We start from the raw sequence: 16718 nt of genomic DNA, 5'->3' as shown, positions 1-16718 counted from the left end.
TAATCGCTGTTAGAAAGTATAATTTTCAAAATTTTTAAATTTACAATTTTACAATTTTACAATTTTACAGTTTCATACTTTTTAAATTCTTAAAATTAACAATTTCATAATTTCATAGTTTTTCAATTTTCTTTTTCAACTGACAAATTGTATGGTCTTTTCCTCACTTTCAAATTTAAAATTTTTATACTAAATAATTTTTGGTATCGTATATAATTTTTTAGTATCGTAAACATTTTATCTTTCATTTTCTCGCACATCCTCATACTGAAACATGTATCATATTTAAAAGATTTAGAAAAATCATATTTCATATTGAAATCTAATCATGCTGAATATAAAATAATTTTCTCCCATTTTTACTGGTAAAATTACCTTCCTTTTCATGAAGAAAAACCTGAAATACCTGTTATTAAATATTTCGATTATCCTCGATAAAATTTGCAACTCACCTCGAGACACAAATCTTGCAGCCTGATATTTCGATTTAAGTTTCCTTTCCCGGAGTCGCTGATACTTCTAATATTATTAATTAAGCGTCATTTTATCGTCGTTTATTCGGAACCGTTTACTAGTAATTGCCGCGTTATTCGAATACGTACAGTGATTTCACGTCAAAGTGCATCGCGTAATTAGGATGATAATGGTGTTACAATTTATGCAACCTCGCCGGTTAGTTAACGGAAATTGCTTCGCCGCCAATGTCATTACGAGAGGCATTACAAAGGGACCACGTGAAACTAACTGTATACAGACGTTACGTATAAAATCGTGAGATGTTGCAAACGTAAGAAGTGTCCATCAACTAAAAAATTGAACGTGTGTCCATTCATAAATGAGCTATAAGAATGCATAAATTTTAAATTATTCATATACGTTTTTTTTTTTAGAGTGTTTCGTAATAGCGGTGAGTAATTGATTGTGGTATTCAATTAACTGTAGTGGCTACTTATGTTGTGTAATTACCTAGAGTTATTGACTGTTGCATTTAGTTAACTATTGCAACTCATCAGTTACAGCTAATCATTATTAGCTGTGATCACTGTCACAGCTAATGGAGTGTATTTAATTTACTGTTGTAAGTAATGTGTAGTTTGCAGATCTAGGTTTATATATTTAAAAATTTGGAAATATATTTTCTATTTTTGACAAGTTGAAAATTTTTTTATTTGACAATTTGGGAATATACTTTCTATTTTTGACAAGTTGAAAATGTCCAAGTTTTAAAAGTTGACAAATAAAAAATACTCAAATTTCTATATTAAAAAATTTATGAATATCTAAATTTCTAAATCTGACAATTTTGGAAGATTTTCTTTGAGAATTTGAAAATATCCAAATTCGAAAATTTAAAAATTAGAAATCCATGTGAAGTCGAAGTACTTGTGGTATGTCGGTTTGGAGTGTAATGTTTAATAAAAGTGAGCACAGGAATCTTCCTTCAATATTCTTAACATAAAATGGCTGGTTGCCAGTGACAGCAAACAATGACCGACTGACCCATTGTTTCAGCGAAGAACCAGCTATTTTGTATTAAAAACATCTCTCATTTTAATCGACCTAACCCTTTAATCAACATTATTTTGTGTTGAACATTATCTTTTCACGAACCTTGTATTCGTATAACAACTTATGTTTAGCTACTTTTCAGTTCATAAAATTATGAAGGAAGTTCATAAAATTTGTTGGGAACAAGTAGCAAGTAATGCACGAAAATTATAAAAAGAAAGTATAAATAAGAAGTAAATTAAAGCACGAAGTTTATGAAAATAAATAGCAAATAAATTAAAGGAAATTGTAAGAATAGATTAAAAATATCAAATAAATTAAATGACGAAAGTTGTAAGAAAGAAAAGTGATACGGAAAATAGTCGAATTATTCAAACCGAATGTGTTCCCTCAAACACTTCATCCAGAGATTTATAAAATAATTTCGCCATAAGCCCCAGTCTCTGAAATCAATTTCGGCCACGGTTGAAATCCCTTTAATCCTGACATCTCTTCCCGTTCAATTCCATCGAAATCCATCTAATTGAGATCTCATTTTCATTTCGATGGAATTGAGTCGCACAGATGGTTATCGTTTCCACCGTTGACGATTCACGAACCCCAAACCACCCCTATCGTCGAACTTTCGACCCCGTGCACGTAATAAACCCTCTGTCTGTCCATTTTCACCCTTTTATCATTCTTTCGTCATCCTCGCGCGGGAGATCACCGAGCTTGCCGTACGTGTAATTTTCTTTCTAGTTAATTAGAAAGCTTTTCAACAATGTAGTGGTTCTGTGAAAAAAAGTATGCCAATGAGGCCTTAATAGGAATCGATATTGTTCGGGTAAATTGACCTTTTATTGTCTAGCTAGCTTTTTTATTATCGCCGAATTTACCAAGTAGGATATCTATATGGAACGTTAAAGAGAAACGAAAGTGAGGTTAGGTTCGTTTTTAATTTAACTCTGAGGGACATTTTTTCGTTTCTGCAAATTACTGATAATTTTTGTGTACTGTTTATTTAACAAAAAATTAAAGGTAAAATTTACCTGAACGTAGGACATTGTGTTACAAAAGATATTATTAGAATTTAAAGTTAATTAGTACTATGTGCTATATGTAAATGTCAAGTTGTGATCCATATTAATTCTTCTATTAATTTTTATTTTTCATTATGAAAGTAAAATAGCAGATGATACTTGTAAATTTTTAAAAATAATAAATTTAATCTTTCTAAATTTCTATATTTAAAATTTCTGAATTTATAAACTACAAGTTTTCAAATATGAAAATTAAAGAATCAAAAAATATAGGCTAACATATAATGGTTGAAAAGTAATATTAAAAGTAATATTAATTAACTAATTTCGACGATTTATAGTAAAATGTCTATTTCATTTTGAAAATGCAAGTATTGTTTTAAACAAAAAAATTTGCGTGCATAGTATCGTAATGAAATTAAAATATTTATCGTTGAGATTTTTAATTGAATCATTCAATGAGATAAACGAATCGTTAACACGCTTAATTGCTTCATTATGTAGGTCGAACAAATTAGCGGTCGAATAGCCAGTATCGTACTGTCGATTGCTCTTTAATTACCAAATAGCCAAATTATTCCTTTATCGATAGTACAATTCATTCACACCATTGAATTAAATAAACATCCATCTCGTATCCGTTATCCACTGTGCAATAATAGTGCTTCAGATTCAATAAAAATGCAACGCTATCTATAACAGACAATAGCTGATCAAAATTATAACGATAATTTAATACCAAACTATAACCATATTTATATATAATTTGGACTGTAACTATGATTTAATAATATTTTATTATATGTAAAAAATATAAGGTTTTTTGCCTTTTTAATCAATAACAATTTTGATTTTCAAAATCAATCAAACTAATTATAATGACATCTATAGTACAATAGTGATATACATATAAGTACAACGATAATATTCTATATATTTAATTGAATGATAAAAAAATCAGTAAATTTAGTAACAAACTATCCCTGAGATATTACTACTACATACTACCGCTATACAAAATAGATCAAACTAATTATAATGGTATCTATAGTATAATAGTGATATTTAACAGTGACAATAATATTTATTTGAATAATAAAAAATTAATGAAAGTAATAAAAAGCTATCAGTGAAATATCACCATGTACACCAATTAATATCGTAAAGAAATTTCCTGATAAAGGCAGTGTGTGACCACCTCAACAAACTTCTCAAACAACTCGATTCACGTCGCACTTATGTTTCCCGTCCATTAGCCTCAGGAAATTCATTTACTGGCGTCAGTGTGCGCTCGTTAGTAAATTTCCTTACTATATATATACATATTCACGTGACGTACCGAGGATAACGAGAAAATGTTTTCTAGCAGCCACCATGAAGATTCCCCCTGGAACACAGAGTCTCACCTGTGTAGTATACGAACCTCCGCATTGACGTGCTCTTTTGTGCAAATTGCACGTATGTACGCGCGTACAGATAATGCCTCGTAATTAGTGCTTCGCGTTATCGTTCTGTTCCAGGAAACATTCAGGTGATTTTCTTTCCAGCCGTTTATCCGATTACGATCTCCTCTGTTTAGCTTGAAAACGTGGCTCGTTCGCGCGAACGCGTGTACGATAATCATACTATGTATCTCTCGTGTACGATCCTTCTTCCGGTTTGGGTTGCATAGAATCATATTAAATCGAAACGCGATTGTTTACGCAGCATGTTGTCTCGACAATCCGGGTTAATGTAATACGCATTTGCCAGATGGTAATAGCGATTCGTTGGTGTTAATGGGATTTGCGGGGATCAGGGTGGTTTTCAATGAAGATTTCAGAAAGGCTAATGTACTTTTAAGAAGCAATGTATTTTGAAAGTGTTGATCAGTTCGTATAAGGAATTGGTAAAGTCAGTAACTTCTTATTTTATATTTATTGAAATTTTGATTTTGCTGCCAACTTTTCAGGCGAAGAAATTTCACATGTTTTCATTCAGTTTGTGAATTTTCAGATTTTTTAAGGATATGTTTTAGGAGTTCATGAGTTTTCAAATTTTCTGATTCAGTCATTTCGAATGCTTCAATTTAGGAATTTATGAATTTTCAGATCGTTTAATTTTGTACTTTCGAAATCTCCAATGCGAAGCTTTTTCCAAGAGTCGATCAGAGAAATGCGGAGTAATTGAAGTTGAAAACTCACGTGACAGTCGTGTCCCATTTATCCGTAATAATTTTTCGATAAGTACATTAATAATTCAGCATTTCAATATTATAAGAGAAACGTGTATTGATTTTTCAAGCGACTTGTGTTCCATTTACTCTTCCACGATTAATTATAAATTAATAACAGTTGTACAGTCATCTTTTCTAATTTTAATTTTTAAAACGCAATTATATTTAAAAATTCATTCATATTTGGAATCGGACAGGTCGGAAATTGTACCTGTTAGATGAAGCAGTTCATTTTAGGTATTTATTGACGCGTTCCTTGATATAGAGTTTGAATTTTAATAAATAAGCGTAGGAAATACTTCTCAAAGTTCAGAAAGTGATGAATAGCGAAAGTTTAACTAAAACCTTCACCCTAGAGGCTCTAGCTATAAATTCTTCTTAACTTCTTTATGAAACTTTTATTCTCAATTCCCCATGCACAATTCACTTTCATGAATATCCCTCAATTGTATGGTTGTATTCAATATTTTTCTTCGTAACAATGCATATAAACTTTTCCGTGTTCTCGCAATATTTCTGTCGTTTGCGATAATTGTATCGATGTCATAGAACGTGGAGTGTGCATTATAAATGTGAAAGATGTTGAAAATTTATTGGTAAGAGAGACAAATATACGTTTTTCATTAAATAAGAAGTTATTGCATTAAATAATTCATGTAGTTATTTCATTCAAAAATTCAGTAATTATTTAATTAAATAATATATTCATGAAGTTACACAATGATAATAAATTGTAAAATGTGCAATAAGTTTAATAAGCCCACATTTAATTTCTTACTTTCTTAATTATCTAAAATGTTGAAAAATAAATAGTACACTTATTCCACAAATGAAATGAAACTCTTGCAGTTAATCTTTCTGCGCGAAGTACATCAAGATAGATTTATAATCTTCTTGATTATGACGGACCCTTAAGAAATCTGCTAAAATTATAGGTTAATACACCATCTTTCTACTGTAAAAAGATGGTCGTCCTTAAATCCGACGTCACATTTTACAGCATATTTTAATTCATTTTGCACTTAAGACTTGCAACGAAGAAACCTGAGAAAGCTCTCCAACTTTGCTACGTTTACAACGTTCTTTTCCCAAGAATTTTGCCACTAAATAGGGAAAGTAGGGTGAATCTTATTAATCCGGATTTTGCATCCTGGTTGAGCTAAAGGATTGAAACTTGGTGGTTTTTCTCCAAGCTGTTTCAAGATCGGACATTCTTGACCATCTATACCCAGTGATAGCGACACTCGTTCTCGATCAGGACATATAGTCGTAATGACATATCGGATTGTATCGAGGATGTAACCAATCGTTGTATAGGTTGATTTTCTAATTCGACAACGGACGATAAAAATAACAGTAGCATCGGGGACCCGTAGGAACTCTCGAGCGATGCTTTCCGACCGCAATGGCTTCCTACACCTCGTACCAATGATATTGGCCTCAACAAAATAATGAATAAATTGAGCGTGGGTCACAATAAAAATATAATCGTCCGCCGTACATCCATGATTCACGTTTCATTATCCTATTAGAGCCAATGGACGGTCGGAAGATAGCTCTCCCCCTTCTTTCGTTCTGTATATGTGCCACCACGTTCGTCTCGTTTCGTTACGGAGCCGCGTCGTGTGAGCCAGGACAAACCAGCCGCAAGATCGCAAACCTCTCGCGCAAGCGGACGAGCGAAGAGAGAAGGTAGGAAGACCAACTTTGATTTCAACGGATAACTATAACACGTTCGATCCCGAACCGACGACTGGAGCTCGGCCGCGATAAGGCAAACTCGTTAATTAAGACATTAATCCTAGAATGCACGAAGCATCGCGCCGTTGCGTGAAAGACTTAAGGAGGGGACTTATGAATCCCGATCTAACGAGGGGACCTTCGGAACACCGATTTCGTTCATTTCCTACGATCGTATATCGAAAATTTTACTTAAACCATTCCGTACAACCCTCTTCGAGGAAGTTATTTACATTTGAAGTTCTTGTAATTTATATTCAACTACGAATAGTATTTCGAGAATAAAAATTGAATGAAAAACATTCTTGCTGTTTCTTTTGAAACAAATCTCCTTTTATTTCATGCAAAAAACAAGTACATTTTGTCCATTCTCTTTAAGAGTATTTGTTTCTGGATTAATTTTAGTCATAAAAATTGAAGAAATAAGGAATATGTAAATCTAGCCTCTGCATCAGGTTATACATTCTTGATGAACTACAAACATAAATCTCTCCGTTGTTGTATAAAGTCGCGAGCTATAGTTTTGCAGAATTATTGTTTTTTATGTACTTTATACTTGTACGAAGTTTGAATGAAATCGGTGTTTCAAAGGTAAGGTCTTACAAATTTCTCTTTTTTTTTTCCGCGCATTCTCATATGCTTATCCAGTACCCTAAGAAATTTGATAATTACATCCAAAGAAGAATAGTATAAATAAAATATGCAATTTTAAATATAATTTCCTAAATAACAAAAATATTAAATCCATTTTATTCTTTAATGATTTGTAAGCAATACTGTTTTAGGGTTCTATTTCATAATACTGCATAAAGTGCACATTTTGTTTCCTGATCCTAAATTCTAAATCCTTATTTCCGCATCCATCTAAATTACTATTTTGACACTCGCCTACGAGATTGTACGAACCTTCTACATTCTGACATGAGGTATTATGACAGCACCGGGATCGAATGTAACACGCTTCACGCTCGCGCATGCGCGTGGACGAATGGAGCGAGGAGATTGGTTTAGCGTTTAGAAAATGGCGTCGGGTGTTATGATCCTGCAGTGATAAAAATCTCTATCACTATTGAAATTAGTATTATGATTATTTTCAAATCCTTATTTATATATACGAATTTAAGTTTAAAATATACGAGTTAGTGGGTTAACTAAATTTTAGTCGATTAGATATTTTTTGGGGTTATTTTTGCACCATCACATAATAAATCAAGGTTCGATTCTTCCACATGCATATGTTCTCTCTTAATATATTTTTATTAAGCATAATGTATTTTAACATTTTTAATCATATTTTATAATTATTGTGTATTTCATATTTGTGTCATTACAACCCTTCAATGTTATACAAAAATTTTCTTGATGAATACTTTTTGCAAATATAACATGTTATCATTACTATTGTTCATCACTATTGTTCAAAATTCCTTTTACAAAAATATGGGAGAACTTTATGAACGGAAAATCTGTGAGCAACTTTTTGTTATTGTGGGAAATCCTGATATTTATAGAGAAATTATACCACTCTCACTTTTGGCTGAAACAATGAGCAGGAAGAAACGTTGATGCATCAGAAATTGATCAGTGGTTAAAACTGCGACGGGCGGGACCGTGAAATTGGAAAGCTCGGTCTATTGTTGGGTTAATTGATTTAAAGGGGACAGAGCGAACCTCGAGCCGTGATGGAGTTATCAAGCGACCTAATTAAAAAACAACTAACGCTCCTATGAAGTTATCGAATGTATCAAGAATCTGAGCATTACATGAAAGAAATTGAAATTGAACGAATTATAAATACTTAACACTTCAGAATCTTTTATACAAGATCTACGTTTTACATTCTTTGTTCAATTCTTTTATTTTATTATATTTGAATTCGGGTACATATGAATTTGAGAATTTAGAAATACAGAGTTCCATATATAGAAAATTCAATTTACACTAACTACCAGTATAATTGATATTCAAGGATACATAATTTGCATCCAATAAAATATAGCAGTATACAAGGAATAACCCTACATTATCTTAAATTAAAAGACTAATCACAAAATAATTACCTTTACAAAAAATATATCAATTTACCATCTCAAACGAAAGTACATTAATGTACTTTTAATTTCCAACTGTTCTATTTAATTTTAATCTCCCTATATTTTTATATACCGCATTTATATAATCTTCAAGTAAATAATTTCGTACGTCTTGACGCAACGAGGTCGATGGCGTTAATTCTAGCTCAGAGGTTCGAAACGGTCAAACGATTGATCTGGTGTATAAATGTGTTGTGTGTGTACAGGGAGGGCTTAGGGGCAGATCCCACGACGATTCTACGAATCGCCACCCACACTTTGGTTCAATTAAAAGAGTTTACTCGGCAAATGATTGCGCATGCCGCATTCATCGAAAATGATCGGTTCGTCGATTTTTATGGCTTGTCGACCGACATCTTCACCTTTTGATCACCGCTCACGTCTCGGTTCTAATTTAGGACTTAATTATTCCACGTTCACCGTCGAACAAGGGAAAAGGACTTTTTCTGCCGTTCTCCCGATCGATGCTGCATAACCAACCCCTAATGTTTGCCATGGCAATTTTAACGAACGTAATTGCCGATACTTTGCGACAATTTCTTTGAACGTTCTTACCACGTATACCTTCAGTCTTAATTTGCAGTTTTGGCGAGGTAGTCGCAGCCGAATTTTTAGGTCTGCGAAAGAACGCGACGATAAAAGATTTCTTAAAGAGAGGTTGTTGATCTTTATCGGTTCTTGAAACTTTTTGCTTCTTTTCTGCGGTGTTTACGGTGACGCGTATCCACCCACACCTGTAATAATAGTGTCTGCTCATTTGATGGCTCAAAGCTGAGGAAGGGAGTGTCTGGTTCTCTTTTTATTGCCTGCCGTGAATTTCGAGGTGACTTAATCGTGCACGATACTATTTCTCCGTGCATGAATGGTGCACTACGTGTCGAATTGTGATGCAACTCGTCGTTGAAAGTGTAACAAGATGAGAGATCTTTGAGAACACGTGATGCAGTTAATTTCTGTGTTCGAAAATGAGTGACAACGTGGAAGGTAGGTTTTAAAACAGGTTTTAAATTGGAATAGTCGCTGGAAAATTATATTTTTGTGTTCATATGCATTGAAAAGTTTCCATTCAATGGTAACGCAAGGCACACATACAATGAACGTAATAATGAAAACAATCAAAATATTCGTTTTCCTTTTAGCATCTCTAATTAACAGTTATTTTGGAAATCGCCAAATCTGTCTAATTACTTAAGGTAAATGGAAGGATTCTATTTTTAACTTCTCTGAGTTTAAACATTTTTTTTAACAAGAATGTAAATTGCTAAAAAAAACTGGAACATCAAATTTTCTAATTTTCCAAATATCTGACTATTCTCAAACTTTTCAACACTTTGTAATTTTCTAAATTTGGTCCCCGCAAATTATTATTATATTACATTGTCCATGTCACAAACAGCCTAGTAATAATTTCAATTGGAAGTTCATTAAGCTGTCTGTGACATGGACAATATAATGTAATACGTTCATGTTTATATTTAATGCAATAATATGATAATAATACGAGATAATTAATGATATTATCACAAAGGGTTCTTGATCTAAAGCTCTATTGGCTTTAAACACTTAACTCTGCCATGCCATATATGGCCATATTCCTTTGAATGAGAGAAATGTCCCATCGATAAATATTGAATAAGACAAATTAAATATTAAAACTATATCTATTAAGTATTAAATATATATTAAATATTACATAAAAAGAATTCAATATTTTCCCCCAAAAAGATATAGTAAGATAAAAATACAATTTAATTTTTGACTTCGGTATAGCAGTCAAAGTATTGAAGAAGTTATTTTCTCCAAGGCAGCTCACGTACTAGATTTTTCGGCTCATAAAATTTTCCAAACTGAACACGCTCGTTCAATCAATTCTGACGCAATCAGTAACCAATAAACCTTCCACCGTTTCGCATGAATCACCCATTTGAGTTTGAAACTCTTGTTCTAACTCCCTTCGTTTTATGGGCGCGTGGGAGATGCTGAAGATCGCGGTGAACAGCGATGTTATCACGTAAATCCGTGAAAAGGGCAGAAGTGGGAGCCATAAGTTCTTCCATGGGGGCGAAAATTCGACGACGAGCTCGTAAAATTGTAAACACTTTGGAAAGGTGGTACTCGGATGCAAATCACGAGCGAACGCTTTCGAATAGTGATGTTATTGAGCGTTGGAGGATTTAATAATATAGGGAAACAATCCCAGTTAATTATCTGATAAAGAGTGGAATACGTGTCGGTGGTAATCAGCTGATTGACCATTCAACATTTCGCTTGTTTTTGATGCCTGTTGTGTTACAATTACGAGTACATCGCTTGATGATTTACATCGTTCAATACCAATTATGCTGATTGATTGGATGAGTATTGATGTTCAATAAAGCTTTTTTTTGAAAGTATACATTGAACGAGAAAATCATGTTTTGTAACATATTTGTTTGATTTCTTAGAAACTTGACAGTTTGAAGAGTTAGAAAATGACAAACTTAGAAATCTTGTAATTTAGTCATTTTCCAGTATGAAATTTAGAAATTCATTCAATTCAAGTAATTTGGAGATCTTGAGATTAAGTACTGAAAATATAAAACTGAATATTTATTCATAAAATTATATAAAATATTTACTGATAAAATTAAATAAGCAATACAGAAATATTGTAACCATAAAATCCAGTAAAATACTGTTTACTAGTATCTTCAAATATTGACAATTAAATTAAATTAAGTCAAACGAAATTGGATTAAATTAAATTACAAAATCAAATGAAATAAAAAAAAGCCAAATGAAATAAAGTTAAATGAAATCGAAGTAAATTAAATGTGACGATTAAAAATAAATGAAATAAACGTGGTAAATATTGAATGTTTTACAAAATTGCAAAAAAAGTCGATTGTTCCTCAATTAAGTGAACGTAAACATTTTGATAATTGATATCAACTGATATGCTTTTGTTTTGTTGTATTTTTCGTAGAATTGTCAAGTACGAGGGCGTTGCAAATATTGTTCGCGCCACGCTATGAACAATTTCACTTTAATTAGCGACCCCTATTCAAATGCACGCGTGGGTGTGGGTACGCGAGTTGCACTCGTGCCGTGTTCCCGTGTTCCGTGTGCACTCCCTGTTCTGCGTAGCTTGTCATGTAAATACAACGGGTGTTCAGGAAGTTCATGAATATTGGAACGACAGTAGAATTTTCCTTCGGCCTATCGAGACCGTTGCTTTTCTCTTTCGCACGTTTTCTAGGCATCGTGTTCCTCTTCGTGTTCGCAATGTGAACTGCGTTGAAAGTTTTATTTTAACTCGAGATTCTATATTTGACTGCTATTACATTTTCCACTTTTTTATATTTATAAATTTTTTAATTTCATAATTTTTACATTTAAACATTTTTTTGTTTGAATATTTTTTAATGGTGCAATTTTTGTACTTCTAAATTTCTTTCATTTGGAAATTTTTTAATTTCGCAATCTTTACAATTTTTACCTTCTCAAATTTCTTTGGTGTGTACATTTTTTATTTTTACAATTATTATATTCTTAACCTTCCTTTCATTTGTTAATTTTTCAATTGTAGAATCTTTATATTTTCAAATTTCTTTCATTTGTACATTTCTTAATTTTATAATTTTTTCATTGTTAAATTTCTTCGATCGTGCATTTATAATATAAGTATTCTTTCAAGTTCTGAATTTAACAACAATAAATTACGATCGCAGTACAAGAGGAAATATCTTCGGATTTGATATAATGTTTCCAAAGGAAGTTGCATCGAAATGTATTTTGTATCGTCTTTCGGGGAAAATGAAATGTGAAATAGGAGATGAAACATGAAATCGTCGGTAAATACTCGTGTCTTCTTGAATTTCCCAATTTTATTAAAAAACTTCTGTCTCTCTCTGTTCGGCAACAGAGTTCCATTAAATCCGATGGGCAACCCATTTCATCTGTTTCCATTGTGAAAAGGCTGCTTTTAAAGTAAAAATACACGGCAATATCATAAAATATTTCTACAACACTCGTTGTTGAAATACGATTCGATAAATTCGAATAGATGACATTTAATCAAATACAGTTGATTTCGTGTTTTCGATACGCGTTATTTTCGCCGTGTTTAAGAGAAAAAAAGATCGTCCGTCCTTTATACGAACGAGAGAGCAGGAAATCTAAACAGCTGAATTTTATAAATGATCACTGTATGACGTTCCACAGTGAAGTCATTTTTCACGCGAAGTGATGAATCTTCTCGGTAGAATACCGAGGTGTCCCAGCTTATGTTCCGTCAAATCGATATCACGAACGACGACCAACTTTTATCCTTCTTTCTGTTTTTCAAGCATCAGACAGATACCATTAACGTGTTCCTTCTACAGCCACCTCCTGAAAGCTACGCGAATTTTTCGTTTTTCAACTTCTTTAGAATAGAACCTAGCTATACACTTTCGGAGCTTCCAACAGTTTGTTACTCGAGTTAACTTTAGCTAACTAATCCGTTGCTATTCTCTTCCCTTAATCAACTTCTTTTCTGTAAAACATTTCAGCCTTTTGAGAATCGAGCAATGTACTTTAATGGAATACCAATTCACAGGGTTTTTAATCGATGATTCTGAAAATACTGATGCTGGGTGCTGATGTGAATTATGAACGCAAAATTAATTTTGTAGTTAATGAAAACTGATTTATTGCTTTGTAAAATATTTTGTTAAAATAATCCTTATTTCTGTATTTCATATTCTTTTTCCGTACAATAAAAAATTTCACACATACATTCGAACAGTCTTAATTTTTGTACAGCAGTAAAGTGCACTTTTAATTAAACGACGAAAAAAAAGATTACCATGATTATCGTAAAAGAAGTAATAAGACATAAGTACATTTGGATTTAATGGTACATTTCGATTAATAGTGCACTTAGATCAGTAGCGGCGATAAGCAGTAAATTCTCGGTATTCATGAACAAGATCGTTTAAAATCGTGTGTATACTGTTAAAGCCTCATAGTTAAACCGGTTAGTCGATAATAATTCGTTGGTTATTATTTACAGCTCTCTTATAGAGCTACATATCGGTTTATTGCAAGTATAAATCTGCATTAGAAGCCGCACACCTACAAGGCGATGATTAATTATTGTTGAGATCACATTAACACTACCATTACTCATTGATAAACGTGTTAATCCTGTACAATACAGCACCATGAATATTTTCCAACCTCCATTCTACAGCATTCATCAGCATTTCGCTAACTGGCTCGTTCACAGCCTTTGAAAGCAGTGTCCTAAAAGCGGAACACGGTGTACATTGCGGTTGTTAAATGGTAATTTCATATGACACAGGATTTATTCGCCGGTTCTTGGTTCGCTGTTAGTTGATCAAGAGACTGGTAAGTTTGCTCGACACTGAATTTATGGAATTCATCCTGAACATAATTCAGAACGACGTCGTGAGCTACGGAATCTACTTTATCTGTTTTAATCTCTTCCCTCGAGATCGGTACACTTTAACGTAATGGGGATGAAAGTTATTTAATCACGTATCTATTAACTTAAGAAAAGTATTGGAAACAGTTGTAATATTGTGGACATAATAAAAGGATTTTCATTGTATTTTATCGTTGATTTGTGACGTTAAAGCGTTCTGAAAATGTTTGTATGTTTCACGTGAGTGGATTTGGAAAATGTTTGTACTTCGGAACATTCATTTAAAAGCATTTTAGTAATGTTATGATTGAAGGATACTCGCTTCAAAATTTAATGGAACATTGATAAATGAGACACGAAGGTTTACAAGTAGTAAGAATTAAAAAGTCATACGACATATTTGCAACACGATGCAAAGGTTAATTCACTTCAACGTTATTCCTCCCATTCGTTGTATGCCTTCCTCATTGCAACAAAGACCGTAAGTCAGAAATTGTTGCTGTTGCCACAGAACTTCTCCCTCCGAACATCAGATCACCGATAAACAGCCAAGGACAGAAATTTTATGCCGAACCATACATTCTACCTTCGACTTTGCCCATCTTCCTCTTTCGTGTTCTCTGATTTTTCCCTCTTCGCGAAGTTGAAAATACGACGGTCTCACGATCTATGCAGATGTTCCTCTAAATCATCGAAGTCCGGGACGGGTTTGCAAGCTTGTTCCGATGCGTGGTACAAGAAAGCTGTACCGAGTCACATTTTCCGTTTCTTTCATTGGCCCATAACCGTTGGTTGTGCTCGTAATGCTGAATAATTTCGTTGAGCGATTAAGGTGGATAAAAACGTACGAGTTACGATTGTCATTCGCGACATTCTCTGTCCACGTGGTCGTAATTGCAACGGCATAATTCACGCGTAACTGACCGTCCGCTTCGATTATGAATAAAACATACACTTATAAAATGACGTTCTCGCGAGCGTGTTACGCTCGATATCACCGAAGGGATACACGCTGCGGGCCGTGGTATTTGAATAATGAATTCATGGTCAAATGAACGAACGCTTTTTCCATGAACCCCCGTTTGTTCTTGCTGAAGTCCGCGACGGCGATGCAAATGATGCTTTAACGCGTTCGCTCTCGCGGGAATCGGTCCGTGAGCGGTATTGCGAATTTATCGGCCAGTTTAGAGAACGTGTCTGAATTTTTCTCTGAATTTTGCATACCGAAGGCGAATTGTTTGATACCACTTCCGAGATTCCGGATTTTCAAGTTTGGTGATTTAAAGATTTTGAAATTTTTTATTTTGGAACTTGGGATTTGCAAGTTTGAAAATTTAGAAATATGTAATATTTCACATATATTACTTCACAAATATGTGATCTTTGTAATTTTCAATTATCCACATTTTCGAATTTGTAAATTCAGAAATTTATTATGATAGCTTGGTGGATTGAATATTTAGAAATTTGGAAATATTAAAATTTTCTAGTTGGGTCATTCAACGCCAAATTACTTTTGGACTTCAAACATTGTACTCCCAAAATTTGCATGTACAATTATATCGAATTCTACACATATCATTAAAGTGCAATTAAGCTTGAAATGGAAGCACGGTGAATTTCACTTTCGGAAAAAATACACGAAATCGTGCGATATTAACGCGGTATAACGCTAGGTTATATTGAATTTCATGCAATATCGGAACCATTAATCAAATATTGAGATGGAAATGGTCAGCACATGTGAAACCCACATAAAATTGTAGCACTACTTAAATATTAACTCTCACGCGTTTGTTGTATTTTCAGTATTTTTAACGTTGAACATTGTTTTTGCTTCGGTTAATCGAAATTTTATTATATATGTGAGAGAATCTTAGAAGATATTGATTTTAAAACCCCAATCAGTACCAAATAGTATATAATTACCTAAGTAAATTATACAAAAGAGTTATTTAATGATTTTTACTAATAATTCATGTGTGATGATTTTGAAAACATATATGAAATATTGTGCATTTACTGATGACAACTCATGAGTTGGCGCGTGAAGAGATTACCCAGGTGATTAGAAGAGTTACGGCTCCGATTGGTCAGAATAGAATCACTGTATTTATGAATCTGCACATTTTCGAGTACCTACATTTCCAAATCTCTACATTTCCAAATTCCAACATCCCCAAATTGCTATATTCCCAAATTTCTACATCTCCAAATCAGTAGATTCTCAAATCGCTACATCCTCAAATCACAACGTCCCCAAATCCTATCATTTCCAAATTCTTACGTACCCAAATCGCTATATCCCTAAATTCCTACGTCCCCAAATTCCCACGTCCCCAAATTACTACGCCCCATATTCCATCATTTCCAAATTCTTATGTGCCCAAATCGCTGTATCCCTAAATTCCTACGTCCCCAAATTTCCATGTCCCCAAATTCCCATGTCCCCAAATTCCCATGACCCCAAATTCCCATGTCCCCAAATTCCCATATCCTCAAATTCCCATGTCCCCAAATTCCTACGTCCCCAAATCACTACGTCCCCAAATCCCACCATTCCCAAATTCTTACGTGCCCAAATCGTTATATCCCTAAATTCCTACGTCCCCAAATTCCCATGTCCTGAAATTCCTACGTCCCCAAATCCCACGATTCCCAAATTCTTACGTGCCCAAATTGCTGTATCCCCAAATTCCTACGTCCCCAAATTCCCACGTCCCCAAATT

At 33.4% G+C, this 16718-nt stretch overlaps 1 protein-coding gene across 2 annotated transcripts in view; it reads left to right on the top strand.

Moving 5' to 3' along the window:
* Window positions 1-16718, top strand: part of Pde9 (phosphodiesterase 9) — a 167880-nt gene that overhangs the window by 114652 nt on the left and 36510 nt on the right. The gene's annotated exons all lie outside the window — the stretch shown is intronic.

This window comes from Megachile rotundata, chromosome 1 (assembly GCF_050947335.1).
Source record: "Megachile rotundata isolate GNS110a chromosome 1, iyMegRotu1, whole genome shotgun sequence".
Taxonomy (NCBI): domain Eukaryota; kingdom Metazoa; phylum Arthropoda; class Insecta; order Hymenoptera; family Megachilidae; genus Megachile; species Megachile rotundata.
The sequence above is the reverse complement of the archived record's forward strand: the minus strand, read 5'-3'. Positions and strand labels throughout refer to the sequence as shown.